Source organism: Brassica rapa, chromosome A02 (genome assembly GCF_000309985.2).
Source record: "Brassica rapa cultivar Chiifu-401-42 chromosome A02, CAAS_Brap_v3.01, whole genome shotgun sequence".
In the NCBI taxonomy this organism is placed as follows: domain Eukaryota; kingdom Viridiplantae; phylum Streptophyta; class Magnoliopsida; order Brassicales; family Brassicaceae; genus Brassica; species Brassica rapa.
This window is the reverse complement of record NC_024796.2, coordinates 19725977-19738387: the sequence shown is the minus strand read 5'-3', so window position 1 is coordinate 19738387 and position 12411 is coordinate 19725977. Positions and strand designations below refer to the sequence as shown.

The following is a 12411-nucleotide window of genomic DNA, read 5'->3' as shown; positions in this document are numbered from 1 at the left end:
TTGAGGGGTTTAATTACTAAAAACCCTTATTTTAATAATCTGAAGTCAATATAATCTTGACTTATTCTTTTTTTTTTTTGTAACTTGTCCTTTCAACAAAAGAGTAACAAAGAAATACTATTATATATATCTCTTGTCTCTATCTCTTGACTCTATAGAGAGGCTGCGCTTGGTTATTTTAATAATCTGAAGTCAATATAATCTTGACTTATTTTTTTTTTTAACTTGACTCTATCTCTTGTCGTTGTCTCACCATCTCCCCTCTTTCTCCACTTACATCAACACCATCTCTCTATTGCTTTATAACCAGAAAATATATTTACTTAAATAAATACTATTTTCCCTTTATTTTTATTTTCAACAGATGTTAAATTTTTGGGGAAAATACATGTTTATCACTTTCATGGTACCACTTTTTATTTTTACCACCAATAATAAGACATTTTCAAAAATATCTTATTCATTAAGTGGCAAAAGACTCTTATGCACTTGTTATTTATATATATAATAAATTATTTTTTAAATAAAAAAAATAAAAAAAAGATAAAAAAAAATAAAAGTTAAAAAAAATTACATTTTTTTTATGTTTTTGAATTATACTTTTTCAAAATCGAACTTTTTTATAAATTTTTTTTTTGAATTTTTTTTTTCGATTTCTTTTTTATTTTTTTTGCAAATTTATTTTTGAAAAACTTAAATTATGGTTGAAACTATTAAAAAATTTTATATATTTTTTAAGTATTTATATATTTATTAGAATCATAAATTTCACATTCCAAAAACCCTATCCCACCCCCTCAACTCTAGACCCTAAGTCTAGATTAGTTAACCCTAAGGGTATAATTGTATTTTACCCTTCATTAAAAGTGAGGTTAAAAGTGGTTAGTGTAAACATGAAAAATGGTACTATAAATGTGGTATTTATGGTAATTTTCCTACATTTTTACTCACTTTCTTCCCCCACAGACAATGCCATCTTGCATTAAATTTCTAGGTGTTTTTTGGTCTTATTCTCTTATAAGTATAAGTCTATTGATATAAATAAAAATAAAAACCGTATATGGCATAATTAAGCATGCAAAGTTTTCAATAATACACTTTTACCAAAGGCCGACCACTCTTTCTCCATCAATCTGCTGAACGCTCTTTTGAGCCTCTCTAGCTTTCAACCGCAAATCTACAATAGTTTTCTTAAAAAATAAAAACTTTTCAAAAATAAAATTTTGAAAATTTTATTTTTAAAATACAACCTAATAATAAAAAAATCTAAAATAATAGTCATCTATTAACAAAAATTCTTGTTATTCTTATTTCTAAAATTACAACCACGAATTTACAATATTTCTCTATAAAAATGAAATCTTACCTAAAATAGAATTTTTGAGAATTTTATCTTAAGAATACACCCTATTGATAAAAAAATAAAAAAATACTCATCTATCAACAAAAATTCTTATTATCCTAATTTCTAAATCACAACCCCAAATCTACAATCTTTCTCTTTAAAAATAAAAACTTTTCTAAAATAGAACAACATATTGAAAAAAAAAATACAATATATTGATCAAAAAATATAAAAGAATATTTATCTATTAACAAAATTTCTTGTTATCATAATTTATAAATTACAACTCCAAATCTACAATACTTTCCTATAAAAATGATTTGAGAATTTTATTTTTAAAATACAAACTATTGATAAAAAATTGTAAAAGAATACCATTTATCATCAAAAATTCTTCTTATCTTGTTGTTATAATTTATAAATTATAACTCCAAATCTAAAATATTTTTCTATAAAAATAAAAACTTTCCAAAAATAAAATTTTTGAGAACTTTATTTTAAAAATACAACCTATTGATAAAAAAATCTAAAATAAAACTCATCTATCAATGAAAATTCTTCTTATCTTAATTCTAAATCATAATCCCAAATATATAATATTTTACAATAAAAATAAAATAAATTCCAAAAATAGTATTTTGAAAGTTTTATTTAAAAAATACAATATATGGACCAAAAAATCTAAAAGAATACTCATTTAACAACAAAAATTATCGCTATCTTAATTTCTAAAATCACAACTCCAAATCTACAATATATCTCAATTAAAATGAATTTTAAAAAAAAAAAGAATTTTGGAGAATTTTATTTCAAAAATACAATCAATAACCTATTGGTAAAAAAAACCTAAAAGAATACTCTTATATCAAAACAATTCTTGTTATCCTAATTTCTAAATTACAACTCGAAATGTATAAATTTGTTTATAAAAAAAAGAAAACTTTCATAAAATAGAATTTTTGAGAACTTTATTTTTAAAAATACACCCTATTGATAAAAAAAAACCTAATAACATACCCATCCACCAACAAAATTTCTTGTTGTTCTAAATTCTAAATCACAACTTCAAATTTACAATATTTCTCCATAAAAAGAAAATCTTTCCTAAAATAGAATTTCTGCGAATTTTATTTATAAAATAGAACCTATTGAACAAAAAATTAAAAAGAATACTCATCTATTAAAAAAATTCTTGTTATTCTAATTTCTAAATCACAATTCCAAATGTTTAATATTTTTCACTAAAAATAAAAAATTTACTAAAATAAAAATTTTGAGAACTTTATTTTAAAAATACACCCTATTGTTCAAAAAACCTAAAAGAATACTAATCTATCAAAAATAATTCTTGTAATTGTCCATATATTTAGATAACAAGCTTCAGCAACTTCCTCTTAAAAGTTTCAACTCCATAAATAATTTATTACTATTAATATCACAACAATAATTTATTACTATCAATATCACACTAATTACGATGTTTGAGAAAAAAACTAAAAGTTAGTTTCTTAATTTTAGAGTTAATCCAACATTTTTTTTGAAAGAAACCAAACTTTTGATTCACAATTTTGATAAGTAATTGATTCTGAAGTTTTGTTGCTATAAATGTCACACCTTGGTCATTTTTTCTAGGTTTTTCATCATGATATTTGCTTTTTATTAATGAACTGTTTTGCTTTCACATAAAATACATGATCAATTTCTATAGCAATAGCAATATGTTCAGCTTCTACTTTTGCTTATTGGAAACATATTTCTCTATAGTCTTATAAAAAAAGAAATACCACATTTCAGTTGAATAATAGCAATATCATATATATATTTTCTAATTGTACAATCTTACTTACTTTGTTAACAACAAACAAAAGCTCATACCAAATAACCATTTCAATCAAAACTCAAAGCTTCCAATTCCATAAATTCCACTTATTGCAAGAGACTCAACATCACTTCTTATTCCTGGATTTCCACTGTTTTCAGCCAAGTAAAACAAAGGCTCTCGTATTTATGGAGTATGAAATTGTATTGCTTTAACACTTTTGATGCGGCTTTCCCAACGAATTTGTGATAATGGTTTTATTGTAACACCAATCACAATCTCTCTGAAAACTTCACAGTTGTTTGTAGAAGAAGCAAACAAATTATAGATGCATTGAATAATTCCAAAAATGATAGTTATCAAAGAAGCGATATCAGAAAGTGCAAGATTTAGACTATTGACAACCGCATGGTGTGTAGACAACCCTGAGATTAATTTCTGGCAACCTGTTTTGTACTCCTTAACTTTCACTTTCATGTTGATTCATTATCATAACCTTGCCCTCTAATGTCATCTATACTCAGCCCAAGACTATGCAACACATCTTGAAGGGTGTCAAAAATCACTTCTCCTATTTTGTCTTTGACTTCCAAGAATGTCAAAAAAAATTATTTCAATCTTTGGAGAAGTCTCGAAAATATGCACACGTCGGATAACCATGGACATTTGTTCCCGTTGACTGATATCAGTTGTGCTGGCAAGAATAACTGAAAAATACTTTGCATATCGAATCTTCTTTGAGATCATTTGTTTGATCTCATTCTCAAGCATCTCTATCAACTCAATTTGAATCATGTGATTGAGATAATGATAATGAGAGTTTCACGCTTAGATCCGTCTAACGTGTTCTTTCATCACTGGATCAAAATCTGCAAATACTTCAATCATACAAAAGAAATTACCATTACCATTCACATGGATCTTATCACTATTTCCATGAAATGCAACATTTTGTTTAGCAATTCTTTTTACCACTGCAATTATACTCAGCAACACATCTCTCCAGTGTTTTTTTTTCTCTTTGTTGATCTCTTCTTGAATAGGCTTATCAATTGTTTGATTCTTATGATCTCTCTTCCAACTCCATCCATTGAATCATGCATGTGATATGCTTATGATCTTTTTCATGTTCCTTAACCAGTTTCCAGTTTTGAGACATTTCTCCTATCATCAGACCTAATAGTTGCCAACAAATTCGTAAGTTTATCTTGCATAAATAACTTACTTCTCTCCATTCATTATTTTTCTGGTATAAAACGAATGAGAAAAAAAAATTGACTAAATAATCTATTGAAAAATGATAATCAATTGAAGGTTTTGCCATTGGACCTTTTTCAACCATAAAATCTCTCATTTTTTATCAAATTTTCCCAACTTCGAGGACCATTTATATCTCCATCTATCTGATATTCCTTAACACCATATGCGTTATCATCCTCTTCATTCTCATTCTCGTCAAACTCATGTTCATTGCCTTGTTCACCATTGTTTTCATTTTGATAATGATCAAACCCACTAGCTTCTTCTCAGCTTTTATTACTCTTCCTCTAAGAATTCATCAAGTGTAGGAGGTTAAGATTTTTTACATACCTTAACATGCAATCAGCCATTGAATTTATTAGTGTTTCTTGCTTATTCTTTTATCTTACTTTAGCTGCACATCTCATCTTATTTTTTTATTAGTTTTGAATACATTGAACTACAAAAAAAAATTGTGAGAAATTATATCGTTATATAAAAGTAAGATACAATGATAAAAGTAAGAAAATAGAGTGAGTTGGGTTAAAACCCCAAAATAATATGAAAATTAAGAGAATACCCAAAACAGTAAAAATGCAGGTTTCGGTATTTGTGTTGGATAAGCAAGATTACCATTTTATCCCTCAGTGAATAAAACATGTTTTGCATTTGTAGGTATAGTGTCAAAAAAATGTGTTTTAGGTTTGTACAACAGATTTACGTAATATTTCCTTTAGATTTTTTTTGTTTTTATGTAAATTGGTAAATACTGACAAAAAAAAAACTAGTATTCTTCCCGTACTGCGTACGGGGAAAGGAAGTGATTAATTTATTATGTTAAAAAGTATGATTTGTAGCAAATTTTATTGCATGATTCATGCTAATAGCATTTTCCTCTACACTAATGATATATTCTTTTCGAATTCCCTTTACATTTTAGACGGATAAAGTGATTAATGATATATTCTTTTCAAATTCATTTTACATTTTTAATTCAGTTACTTGGTTGCAAGGTTAGTGTTGATCATTATATATGCTTATATATACAGAAGCCAATACATGTATGTAACATATATACACACACACTCGTGACAGATGTGCCTAAACTAAGTCGATTTTCAATTTAAACAAAAAAAGAAAAGAAGAAATAACTCGATTTCAGCTCCATCACAGAATTGATATATATTTTCATTATAAATACAAACCATATGCACTGGAATGCATTAACTTCTAACCATACATACTTCAGCTACGTATGGAAAATCAGTTGGACTCTCAGCTCAGGATTTCATCTAATATGGACTGAAAAATATTTGTAAAAATTCCAATTTCATTAACACTGATGGAAAAAAATGTCAGTTACGATTTTTTTGTTTAGATATTATATTTAATTATATAAAAATATGTTGCCTCACTCCTGGTGATGCCACCTCATCAAATAGCTTCACCACAGTTTGACACGTGTCTCCTAAAAAAAAAGTCGATGGGTTTCGTTTTATTTTGGCTTTCACGAATTGATTATTTGTAGTGTCTAGATAATGTATTTTGGGCTGGAACCCAAATAAAAACTAGGCCCATTTCAGCTACATCTTCTTCCCAATTATTCTAGGGTTCATCGTCTCTTCCGGAATCTGATTCCGTCTACCAACCATGGAGGTTTTGAAATGGGGTTTGAGTCAAGTCTTCCTTAGTAATCTACGCGTTGTGTCTGTTCATGTCGTTTTGGTCTCTATTCTTCACCTCTCACCCGTTACAAGTCGCATTGAATCACCTTCATTAACCAATATTTAATTTTTCCTATCCACTACAACCACGATTTCGCATTCAATGAATCTTATCATTCTTTCCGGCAATGATTCTTACCTATAAAAAGGTATGGCTTCATCAAGTCAACTGCTCAGTCCCGGCTCTTCCCTCCTCAGGTCGTTTGATAAAGGAAGCCTTAATGTGGTTGGCCGAAGACTTTGAAGGAAAAGGCGGCCGGAGTGGGAGAAACATTGGAAGGAAGAGGACTGGATTAGCCATGTCTCGATTGCGTCTAACCCATACCCGTAAGTTGTCGAATTGGGTTTGGAGTCAGTTTCGGTTAACCAGAATCCAGTCAGGTAGTACTAGAGTTAACTGGTTATGGAAAAGATGCAGAAATCTAAAAAAAATGAGTCTGAAATCATGTGGAACCATTGGAGAAATAGAAGAATTTTTCTGTTTGTATCTGTAGAATCTTAAAAGAGATTGAGCTTAGGACTTGCAGAAGAAGTATAATGTTGATAAAAAATAAGTATTGTGGATGCGGTTTTGCTGGAAGTTTCAGAAATTTGTGAATCTTTCAAGTCTCTGTGGATATATGATGGTGGTTGCAAATACGGAATGTTCGTACATCTCATTTCTCTAGCTGCGAATTTTTATCTTTGTATACTCTTAATCGTTGCTCAAAAAAAAAAAAAGTATACTCTTAATCTTCCAAGTTGTTACTTTGTGACAGTTACCTATGTTATTGAGCATATTGCTGTCATCTCTTTACAAGACGTGTTCTGAATAAGCCATGCATTCCCAAGTGGTGGACCTCTCAAGAATTAACAGATCTGTCATCTCTGAAACCGCTGACATGATTTGATCATGGGGTCCTTCTCTATATATAGACAGACTTCAGCATTGCATGACATCTAAGCGGCGGTACAAGCCAAATAGCAGAGTAGTGCGTTTATGAAACTGAAATGCAGTATCTAAATGCCAATACATTACTGCCAAAAAATTTGACAAGCAAACTATTAGTAGAAACACCCGAACCATAAAATCAAAAGAAAGGGCAGTCCAAGTCTTTACTTTAAACAGATTAAGAAATTTATGTTAATGATTTAGCCAAAGTTTGTTCTTTCCAAGTTCACACGTTTGTACACCTTTAATAAATAACAAATTATAGCCGAAGACGGCACCACGTAAATCAGAACCACCGTATACAAAACATTTACACTTTACAACCTTGAGCTTTAAAAAGAGAATCTGTTGTGAGGAAGAATCATGTCCCTACAAAAGGGTATATCTGCTGTAGAGTAGGTTTGGAGATGATAAAGCAAAAGAGTTCATTCCTTAGCAAGGTAATTTAGTAACCATGTTCTTATGATCATATATATTTTTCACATAATTATGGTTCCCATTTAAATTATTTTTTTCCTGTTTGGAAAATCAGATCGTGCTTGCTCACAACAGCAAAGTTATAACATATACAGTCATTGATCCATTGCTTCGCTTGAATATGCATGTGGGTATTATTGTTTGATAGCGCAAAGGGCATGATGCATATCAGTTTTGTATTCAACCACCAGATACACCAGAACAGATTCATGGGTTCAGCACAAAAGAAAACCTCCAAGGACCATGTTAGTGTTTAACATGGTTCTCTTAAGAACCTTATAATCGGAAATGCTTTCTTTTACATGCACTTCAATGACGAAAAGCATAAACCATCATCTCAGCTATCTCATTGCTACTCAGGTCTTTCTCTGACTTTCTCTATTTTCCTATTTGTTCCAAAAATTTTAGGTAATATAGACGATGGTATAGGAGATTCACTAATTTTTGTGGTGCATCTTTGAAGAATCTTCTGAACACATGCCTTCTTATATACTACTACAATATTTAGTCTAATGATGGTCCTAAGCGAACACACTCTTTTCTGGGATCACAAAACTTGATTTCTTAAAATCAATCTTCACTCTAAACTTGCAACTTTATATGCTATATTCTCCCAAAGGATTATAGGGTCATTGGTCTCCTTGATTTCGTTTAAAAATATGTAGGTACAATCGGCAAAGCTTGAGGAGAGGATTAGATTCAAAATGTGTAAAGAAATTTTGGAAAAAAGGCTAGAGGAATTTGGCGTTGCCAGAAAGAGCATGAGGATTCTATCGAGTAAGTTTTTTTTTTTTCTTTTTGGTCAAATATGGTGTAAGTTTTTTTTTTTTAATTTGAGTAATTAGCTCTTTTAGCACACCACACTGCAATTTATTGTATTAGACAGCTTAAACTTAAGACTGAAAAAGCTGGCAAATCATATATACTGCTATGCCTAACTGCGTACATGTTTGTTTTTTTTGTTCTTCTCTATAACGAAGTTGTATATGATCTAATCATTTTACCTTTAAAAAGTGTACATGCTAACCTTAGTGAAACTTAATTTTTTTTTCACGACTACACATAGTTTATAGGCATTTTCAAGTTCACTTAAACAGTACTCACCATACCATTCTTTGTTCTAATAACAAACTGACTTAAATGTAATGGCACACAAACTATATAATTATTTAAAACAAATTAATCATAACAATTAGACAGTTGTATGGTGCATTTCAATTTCAAGGTTGAACTTTAAAAGGTTATTCGAAATTAAGAAAATGTTGTTGCCTACCTGGGATTTGGACTGTTCTTCTCCACCTTCTTTCCATACTCTCGACTCTGATTAAAGCCGTAGTCGAGCACTTCCCCATCAGACTATGTCTTCAATGCAACTCTTTCTCTTACTTTCTTCTTTTCTTTCTTAACATGGTTTTCTTACATAATAAAATAAGAAAGAAAACAAATAGATTCAGCATAGAATAACCTGTAAAATAAGCAATCAGAGACTTCATGTCTTTACTGTCTTTTGAACCCAATAATTGAACCATAATTAACTATAGTTGACTACTAATTTATCTTACCTACTACTTATCATAATAAATATTTTTTATTTGAAACATTCTAAAAGTTTCAATTTAGTTTTATAATTGATTTTCTAATTCTTATAGTCAAAATATATATGTATTATAATTTTTATATAAAGGTTGATGTTTAATAAACACACCAAATACTTAGAAAATTAATGCATGCATAATGAGATGAATAAACACTGGGTTTGATTAGTTGAGGCTGTGGTTTTATCTTTTTTGCTCTAAGATTTAGGCTTTAGATTTTTAGTTGTGTCTTTAAATATTTTGCTGTAGAATTTTTTCCAAAGCACTAGAGAGATTGATTTCTAAAACTAAATATTTCCTTTATAAAGTTTTGGCTGTATATTCAATTTTTCAACAAAAACATGATTACTTTAAAAGATGACCATAGAAATAAAAGGTTGTGTCCACAGCTTCGACAACATCTTCCAATCAACCTCACTATTTACTGCAAATAAGAACTCTAAATACAGGCGAAACACAATATCTAACCAACAAATAATTACCGCCTGTATTACTTGATAACAAGCTCTCCATTCTAATATAAATTTGAACTATAAGTTTATTTACCCGCCCGTAGGGCGGGTTTACCCTAGTTTTCTATTATAAAAAAGGTATTTGACTCTAGTTTCCCTATTTACGCATATTTAAAAAACATGTCGATTTGGCAAATAAACAAAGAAATATACCCTTGTTATTCAAGTAGCTTTTCAACAGGATTCACAAAAAAAATAATGATATTATTTAGATGGTATCATTGTGACTTTTATTTTGTTTTTTGCCATAACATAATAAATAAAAAGCATTAGAAGTAAAACATGCAAAATACGGTACTTAAAGTTTCACTAAAAAGGTTAGTAAAATAGAATACTCATACCTATAATTTCTTTTTTTGTTGATAGTTTTTTTCAGCGTGTGAGATTTGTTGCTTTTTCCACATGTTTTGAAATTTCATCAGTCAATCATTATTTTTTAGCTCCAAAAAGATAAAATAGAAATATTTAAACAGTATATTTAGAGACAGAAAAATTTCGATATATCCATTTTGTCTCGTCTCAAATTTTAGAAATTTGAAAAGAACTATTACCTTTAGACTGTCGAAGAATACCTTGCAGAAGTTTGATAAATAATAGCCGTAGCCTGCCATGAATATAGTTAACCATTTATATCGGAAAAGAAGCAATGTGTGCTCTTATTAGGCTTGTGGATTAGAGAAGAGAGTTTGAGTTTTTTTTAATTATTAAGCGATCATAGAATAATCTCACACAAATATAAATAATTGAATAGATGTAGTTATTTTTAGATTGCTCTTAATGATGATCGTGGAGTTGTTGAAAAAAGAACCGCATGCAAGGTGGATTCAGAAAATATTTATGTTTGATAAATATTTAAAATCACACGTAAGAAGGTTTGGTCTCTTCATTCTTGATTTTTTTTTTAATTCTTAGATTATGTGGCAAAATATTTATTGGTAGAGTGACTTATGCTTTAGTATATGGAGGATACTGATAAAATCAAGGATAACAACTGTGGCGTTAGACAGAGATCAACTGTGGCATTTTGATATTAGTTGATTAACAAATCGATTTTATTAAATATTCCATTTTTCGAGTTTTAAATATTTGGAATTGAATGTCACTTGTGAAATGTACATATTTAATCAAAAAACATTAAGTCTTTAAGAAAATCGCAACATTTGAGTGGATGTCAAAGATCTATAATGAAAGCTATCGTGAAAGTTGCATAAGATTTTCACGGAAACTAAAAGAAGAAGATGATTTATTTACTGTTTTTGCCATTTATTAAAAAATATTTTAAAGATACAAAAAATGGTTTCACCAAACTACGATACACAATTGGTATTTTACGTAAAGTTGATTACTATATAAGCATATCCATAAAATTGAGATAAACATTAGAACTAATCCCATATATATTTTACATTAGATATGACTGATAAGTTATTGTTATACGGTATTATATAATATTAGCCGTAGAACAATGAATTTAAAAGACTAAAACAAAAGATAAATTGCTAATTATTAGATATTCCAGATAAATAATTTATTATATGTTATTATATATGTTAGTCGTATAAAATTAATTTCAACGGTTAATTTAAAAAAACATGAAAATGTAATTGTTACAATATTAAAATCTTTTGAAATATTTTACATAAGATATGACTGATTAATTAAATGTTATGCAATGTTATATATATATTAGCCGGCGAATAATAAATGTAAAAGACTAAACCGAGAAATAAATTGTTATAAGTTATTAGATATGCTGGATAAATAAGTTTTTATATTTTATTAGATATTTTAGCAACACTGAATCTAAAAAGTTAATTCAAAAATACATGTAAAAATAAATAAAATGTTAAATTATATTGAATATGTTACTGTTTTAACAGTAAATTACAAAAATCAATTCAAAAATATTAACCCATAATAACATATCTTCAAAGCTTGATTACAGACCCCTAATGAGCACAGTTTAAGATAATACATATAAGAACCCGATTGTGCAATTTTGCACTTATTTGTTCTGGCAGCAAACTTACATCGCTGCTGTAAACTTTAAAGAGATCCTCTGCAAAGATTTTTTGCTAAAGCTGAAAAAAACATATTGCAGATTCAATAGCCCACAGATGGTTAAAGTTGAAATATTATCTTTTATATACTCCATCGCTACGACACCCTAGGAACATGCATGTAGAAATTTAAGATACTTGAAAACAGGAACATACGTTACAATAACTAACTGAGCCACGCAAGAAAAATACTTACCTCATTGAATCATTTTGTATTGTTTGTTGAGTGATCTCTTGAATCCTTTATTTCTACAAAGAAAAAGGGATAATAGGATTTTAATTATGAAGAATTGGCGATTAAATTTAAGATTTTAAGTCTGAGGAATGAAGAAGTACAAATATTTTGAAATTAAAAAAAATTGAAATTTAAAATAATTTAAGAATGATTAAGGGTTGGGAACTTGTCTTAAGTAGTAATGTTGCTGACGGTGGTATACAAAATGATATTGAGGACGAGAAAAGTAAAAATCAGTAGAATGTAGAGAAGTATGGGTAATAGAGTCTTAAAAATTAATTGTATAGTCTGTAATAGCGCATTTGGGTATTTTGCTAATTATTGAGTTATTCTTTGGTATGTGATGCAAATACTCTAAAAATAACACCTAAATATGATTATATTTGGTTAACATTTAACACACCTTGATGATGATCGAAAGTTTTCAAATTACAACTTGGAGAAATCAATGAATAAGAGAAATATGAGTTTTTT

General features: G+C 28.7%; 1 long non-coding RNA gene across 1 annotated transcript; it reads left to right on the top strand.

Annotated features, from left to right (window-relative positions):
* Nucleotides 1–2180: 2180 nt before the first annotated feature.
* On the top strand, nucleotides 2181–12158 carry LOC103848544. The gene is made up of 2 exons (XR_004455455.1): nucleotides 2181–7498; nucleotides 7591–12158. It is a non-coding gene; the product is annotated as an uncharacterized LOC103848544 (long non-coding RNA).
* Nucleotides 12159–12411: the final 253 nt, after the last annotated feature.